The 7,409-nt window shown below is 34.8% G+C and overlaps 1 protein-coding gene across 2 annotated transcripts in view; it reads right to left on the bottom strand.

Annotated features, from left to right (window-relative positions):
- Positions 1-4,917, bottom strand: part of LOC106462673 (sulfotransferase family cytosolic 1B member 1-like) — a 40,748-nt gene extending 35,831 nt beyond the window's left edge. Inside the window, exon 1 of one of the 2 annotated variants that reach the window (XM_022389994.1) lies at positions 4,659-4,917. The gene's annotated coding sequence lies outside the window, so the exon portion shown is untranslated. Of the gene's footprint in view, positions 1-3,394; positions 3,411-4,658 lie in introns of those variants that run through there. The other variant, XM_022389996.1, reaches the window with a different exon arrangement.
- Between the last annotated feature and the right edge of the window lie 2,492 nt (positions 4,918-7,409).

Genomic DNA, 7,409 nt, shown 5'->3' with positions numbered 1-7,409 from the left:
GCAGTCTTGGAAACACCAGGCAGCTGTACAGCCAGCTCGTTCAACTCTACACAGTCTTGAAAACACCAACCAGCTGCACAGCTAACTGGTCCAACACAGAAACACTAGAGCAATGACTAAACTTATTATGTACCTGTTCATGTTGAAAACATACAGTACAACAAAGACACGTGACTTTTTTCCGAGGACTTCAGAACTATCAGGTGATATTCTCGAGTACACCGATTAACGTACCCTGTTCTAAAGATTATTTAATCTCGCCCTCAACGCCTTACGGGTGATCGACCTTTGGAATCTAATTTGTTGCAGTTTATACCTTAACTTCTCATGTTAATGAAATTATGGGATTTTATTGGTGTTAAATGATATTGGCGATAATCCACCAGTTTTTAAATGTACAAGTACATCATCATTTCAGAAAGAAGACCGATACTAATAGTGAAATACCGAATTGTATTGTCTAATTTTTGATACAATAAATTTTTAGCGATGTCCTTTCCTGTGACTGTAGACAAACTGGTTGGAAAGTTACAGAAGAACACAAACCAGTGTCCTTTAGTGTGACTGTAGACAAACTGGTTGGAAGGTTATAGTAGAACACAAACCAGTGTCCTTTAGTGTGACTGTAGACAAACTGGTTGGAAAGTTACAGAAGAACACAAACCAGTGTCCTTTAGTGTGACTGTAGACAAGGTGGTTGGAAAGTTACAGTAGAGCACAAACCAATGTCCTTTCCTGTGACTATAGACACACTGGTTGGAAAGTTACAGTACAGCACAAACCAATGTCCTTTCCTGTGACTATAGACACACTGGTTGGAAAGTTACAGTAGAGCACAAACCAATGTCCTTTCCTGTGACTGTAGACACACTGGTTGGAAAGTTACAGTAGAGCACAAACCAATGTCCTTTCCTGTGACTATAAGCACACAGAGAAGTACGTAGCAACTACAGTCCAAGTGAATGAAATTAACAAAGAGGGACCAGTTATTATTAACCCTAGTTAGGTTTTCTGTTCTACTGAGATGACTGAACGAACTTCTGGCTTGGTGGTAAGGGCAGTCGACTCGCAATCTGCGAGTTGTAGATTCAAATCCCATGACCTAATATGGTGGCTTCTTCAACCTTGGGAACGTTATAAGTGAAGGTCAATCCCATTATTCAATCAGAGTAGCCCAAGAGTTAGCTAGTGCAGATAGCTCTCGGGTAACTTTGTACGAAATTCAAAGAACAAACAATAACTATAAGAGATCACAGGTAACTAACGGATACGATTAATTACCTCAACCAAGACTCAAACCACTGCAGCGGTGTAAAGACGGGTGTCATAGATTGCCTAGTTTCCATAATGAACACGATTTGTACAGACGATGATAAAAAGAAAAGAAAAATATCACTACAATCCCTCTTGACAATGGATATCTTTAAACTTGATAAAGGAAATGAAAAACGAAGAATTAGAAGAAAGAAAGTTACAGACATGTCTCCTATGTCAAAGGTCTCTCGTAAAACATACAGAGGATATGTAAGTAACATAAAGTTTGAAAATATTGAGAAGCCACAACAGAATACGGTTGCAGTTAGTACTGACCGAAGTACCTAGAGGCCCAACTGTAAGAACAAGAAAAAAAAGACACCATTTACAACATTCCCCATAAATATTGATTCCAATACATTGGGAAAAGAAAAGGACCAATAAACTCAGGAGCATAATAAAAATAGAAGACTCAGTAATACCGATCTACCTGCTTCAAGTCATGCAAGAAAACCTATACTAAAATATAATACGTAAATAGTGGGATATGACCCCCACGTGCAGTATAGAAAGACTAAAGAAGACTTCCACATCCACCTAACTGATAACATACTTGTCAACCTTGCATGGGAGTCGGAAGATCCTGGATACTCCTGTTGAAACCATTCTTGTAGTTGATTCAAACTATAACACCACAGTCGACTGGGTGGTATATTGGGATTGAACCGCGGCCCCTTCCAACGTGAAACAGCCTTTTCCAGAACTTCCTTAAAGATGGCAGCAGAGTAGCAGCCGAAACATGGGATGTACGGTAATAAATATCTAGCAGTACAAATAGCAACTCATTAGTACTTATAGTTAGTTAAGCGATTGTATAAGATACTAACCACAGCAACGATTTAGTTTTGAAGTCTACATAGAAGCTTTAAAAATCACTATCAGTATAGAAATTAACTATTTGACATTAAGCGGGTTTGATATAGATTCACAGAAAACTCAGCAACGATACAGAACGAAACCATTGCTTGGGTGCTGGAACACATTGTCAAACTTTTCAAAATGACTTGAACTAATTTCATCTTGTTGTTTAGAAGAATGTATAAAGTTTCTATCCTGTGCCTGATACTGTCATAGTCGACCACTTTTCTATTTTTCCCAAGTTCTGCAAGAGACGTTCTTTGGCTTGCCTTGCATTTTTAAAACTTCTTTCCTTAACGAACCTACCCTGTGAGCCAACTTACTGTCTTACCTGTTACTAGTTAGGCTTAGCATTGGAACTTTTGCGTAGTCTTATCTTATTGCCCTAATCATTACAATACTATTTCAGAATATAAACGAAGCATAAAAGATCACCGACGAATTTTTTGAAATATATGTTCACAATTTCAAAATGGCGCACACAAGCCTAACAATGAACTAAAGAACTGTATTTCCGGTGTTCGATCTATGCAAACAGCTAGCAATCGTCTTTGGGTCACTCACGGTTAAAGCTCTATACACATTTTTTATCAAGATCCAGAGTCTGGAGTTGCTAACTGAAAACTTTTGTACGAAATTTAACAGTAAGTTATACATTTCTTTGAATTCTTACATGAATCAGTTCACTGAACTGCAATAAAAAATACTATAGGAAATAGAAGAGTGTTGATGTTTTATCATTTCAACGACGAACATGAATGTTAGGCCTATTGGCCAAAAGTGTACTCGTTTTTCAATACGTGATTCCACGTTTTAGAGATGTATCCTAATAGTACCTGCTTTACGTATATCATAGGCAGACGAAACTTGCAATGTTTGTTTTATGCAAACAAGTATGTTGTCATCAACGGTGACAGGCCTCAAGGGGAAGAAACAAGAACTTATTAGTTTAAGATGGGAAAATACCATTTAACATATTATTTTGGTATTGTTTCGGAAGTGTTTGGAACAACCCGTACTAGATGAAACTTTGTTACCAAAAAATGCCTGGTTTTACGTTTTTATGCGGAAGGATTTTTCCAAAACTCAACAAACGTTGTACGTTTGCTGTTATGTTAAACAAGCCGTCTCCAACCATTATTAAACGATAAGAATGTGATATTTTACACTTTCTCCAAGTATGAAGGTCGGGGTAACTCATATAAACAGGTTTTTTAAATACCGTTTCTTCCACGATTGTATATGTAATAGCATACGTATCATATTAATGTACACATCAAAACTTCCTTCTAGAACTACAAATCGTACTATGATGAAATCAAGCATGACGTCTCTGCTCATGCGCAGATTGCTATTTAATATCCCCTATTTGGGTGATTCCAGGTTTTACAAATGCGCATAGTTATTACGAAACTAACAATGTTGTTATTTCTTTAAGACAAACGAAGTATATGTAATATTCTTCAATATATGAATCCAGAGTTTAGTTGTCGAGTGTTTTCATCAGAAAGAACTGCTTTGTTGGTAGACATTTTAATATTTTAAAATGATGTTAACTCAATTCTTCTTTTTGAAAGGAGAGGGGCTTGTTTTCACAATGTACAAATTTGTATTTAATGAAATATTTCTATTGTCTACCATTTCAAAGTAGTTTTAAAACTCCTTTGAGAAATTGCTTTATTCTTAAACCTAGAAAAACCGTTGGAGAACAATATAGGTAATTTGAATATCCTATAAGTATAACCGCACGTAAATACTAAAAGTTAGTACTTTTGTGGAAGGCACTTCAATAACGATCAGCTCTCACATCTAGTCTCAACACTTAATAGTTTCGTTTTTGAGTTTACTTACTGACTGATATTTTATTACAATAAGATACTTATTGTGTGAATGATCGCACCAGTGATCGAAACTTCGTACCTGTTCTAAGAAAATAATATTCCTTACTGTAAAAGCTATAATTTGTAATGAACTAGTTTCTAAGAATGCTCGTCGCGTTCCAATAAAACAACAATGTAAAAAGTGAAGAATTAAAGACATGGTATAATGAAATCAACCGTTTACGGACGCGAGTACTTGCGGTTAAGAATCTAGTGGGACGTGAAAATATATTTTTACTTCTAAAAGCAATGGTTTTTGTCCTGTTTTTGTGCCAATATAATTCACATGATGGTACCAGCAAAAGTAACTAAGCCTCTCTTTACAAATACATTAAAAATGTGTCCATCGGTATTCACGGGTACGGGGAACATACAAATTACATATACTTCTAGTAGTTTTAGAACTTAAAAAATAGGGTTAAAGTTTTTTTTAATAATTTTAGTAATAAAACATGCTGCAATAAATAACTGTAGAGTGTACATTTATATCACTTAATAATATTTTTCAATTGCACACAACTGGGAGCTGAATTAAACAATAATTAATATATTATTTAGGATAACTAGTCTAAAACTAAAAAAAAAAGTTCAAATTGTTTAACTAACCTGTCTTAAAAACAGAGTGCCGTGTTTAAAAACTAATGGTCATTAGTTGCTTGAAATATATTGGACAGCTACTTTAAAACAGGACTTAACTGGTGAAATCAACTTCAAGTCTTACTCCAAACCGCTTGACATCTGTTCTGAGTGAGCTAGCTACTTCGTCAAGTACACACAGGTAAAAAACTCATGATGGTGATATCGCTACTGGCCCTCACGTGTACAGGTGACTAAAACATTGAGTTCTGATCCTACCCGAGTGACGTAGAAAGTGCGTGATTCCAGCCATTGGCAGTGCCACCCTTGCCTACTTTGGCACACGAGCTTAAATCATTTTATTGTAGCTGATTGGATGAACGGAACACTCGCGGAATTATCTTGTTGGACTTTGATTACATTGAGTATTCCATTGCGACACAAAAGAAGTAAACCGGCTATTGGTGGATGTACATATAGGTGGAGAGAATGAACATTAATTCAAATACTTTTTCTAACACAAAATTTAATTTATAAAATTACTTTTTCGTTAACTAAGGTTACTGTTTTTAAACTTTGCTCCCTCTTTTATTTAAAACAAGCTGAAATACCCGTCAACTGACGGGTATTGTTTAAACTTATTTAAAACAATGCAAGTTTAACAGCAGTCATATATTTCAAAGTAATAACTTAAACATAAACTGTATCTCAAAATTTTAAAATTATAACAAAGCTTCTTCATAAACAACTTTTACAGTTTGCTTTCCATCTACCAACAAATAAAGATTTTAAGATGATCCTACCCTTGAACACCCTACATGTCATTGACCATTAGAAAAGCATGGTTATTTGAGAAACAATCCAGTAACTTTCATACTTTGACCTTGAATCCCTTTAGAATATTCCAACATTGTCTGAAGCATCAACCTGACAAGATTGTTTGGCATTGACTCGAGAGGCTGCGAGTAATTAATTAACAGGCTTTACAAAATAGAAATAGGGTTAATTCCCCATAGTCCATAGTGTTTACATACAAATTTTAGTTGAGATTGGCCCAGTAGGCTCGGAGGAGTTAGGGTGCAAACAAGCACACATTTCGTTTTTATATATAGATCACTAAAACACCATCAGATTCACAACATTACAGTAATTTACTTTAAACTACTACATCACATCTAATTATATTTTATACAATATAATATCGTATTTCTGGAAAAAAAATTATTACAGTACAATAACTGTGGTTTAATATCTAAATATAATTGGAAAAAGTTTTTTAAAATATGATTTCAAGCTAACAAATTGTTCGTTTACAAAATTTTTTCTACGTATGTTCTACAAAAATGTTCTAGAGTAATGACGCAAGAAAGAAAAAATTAGATTTTTTAAATATTTCAAGAAGTAGACAATTAAACAATTTTTCAAGACTTATTTCAGCGAAGAGCTACAACATGGTACACCTGTATTGTGTGTATAGCTAGAATCAAACCTAGAATTCTAACATTTTAATTCCTCCAGGTTTACCGGTTGTCTATCGGAAGACCTTTCAATACAACTTGTTTTCAAAGTACCGATTATTAGCTCGTTTGAATATTTTAACAGAAAATTAATTAAAATAATACCTAGTCTTTTGAGAAAAATATATTGTTGGTTGATTGGTTGTCGTTAAGCCCAAAGCTACACACAATGGGTTATCTGTGCTCTGCCCACCACGGCGATCAAAACAGTCACTTACTTATTAAATGCAACCTTATAACTAAGAAACAAATTTTAAACACTGAACTGTCTTACTAATTAAGAGAAACCTCTGGTATTTTTATACTATTACGATATCTATCCCCCCCTCCTCGAAACGTCACATCAAATCTAAACATAGGGGAATTTGTTGACTCGTATATCATCATTACGTCATGCCAAAACTCTCTCCGGCGAACGACACAAAACATCTAATTTTAAATACTAAAACATAGTTCACAAAAATACATTAGGTAGAAGCTACATCTACTTATACTGGCATGAAACAAGTCTTTTAGACACAAGTTATAACTTTATGGAATTTGGGCAGTAAAGAATTTTACGGACAGGAATGGAATAAAACAAGTAAGATAACGCTACTGAAATACAGAACGTTAGAGTAAGTATTACACTTGTAGATAACGTGACAGAATAGTTCAGTATATACATCTTGTTTGCTTTAATTAGCATTGCAAAAAACGCTTATGTGAAATTATACAGATGTACATCTTATAACACCAGAAATTTTATGCAAACTTGTTGAGATGAATGAAAGTAGACATTTAATGTATATTTCTTGACATCAGTTAAATCGATGTTTTTATGCGTATGTTTTAACAACAGTGTAAGACATTACTGCTCCTGAACATTAATGTATATTTGTTGACATAATACAAAAGATTATATGCATTTTCGTTCAAATCAATTGTATTGTTGCGTCAGCGAGGTCACGTGACTAGTATCACGCCACCTGTTTCTAGAAATATCCTGTTCCTTCATGAATGCCCTAGCATATACTAGATATGTGTTAGTCTTGTATATATATATAAAACGATAAAGTTTCGTCGGAACGAATTTACGGAAAACTAACTAACGAACAGAGACGTAACAAATTGGTGTCAGAAGTGGGATAAAAAAAATGGAAACGAGAAGCTGCAAGAGATAGAGAAGCTCATGGATGGTCTAATTAAGGAAGGGATAGTCGAGAAGTCAGATAGTCCCTGGTCAGCTTCAGTCGTATTAGTCCAGAAGAAGGATGGAACACAA

The sequence above is a fragment of the Limulus polyphemus genome, unplaced genomic scaffold (assembly GCF_000517525.1).
Source record: "Limulus polyphemus unplaced genomic scaffold, Limulus_polyphemus-2.1.2 Scaffold1222, whole genome shotgun sequence".
Classification (NCBI taxonomy): Eukaryota; Metazoa; Arthropoda; class Merostomata; order Xiphosura; family Limulidae; genus Limulus; species Limulus polyphemus.
Note: the sequence above shows the minus strand (reverse complement) of the source record. Positions and strands in the feature narration are given on the sequence as shown.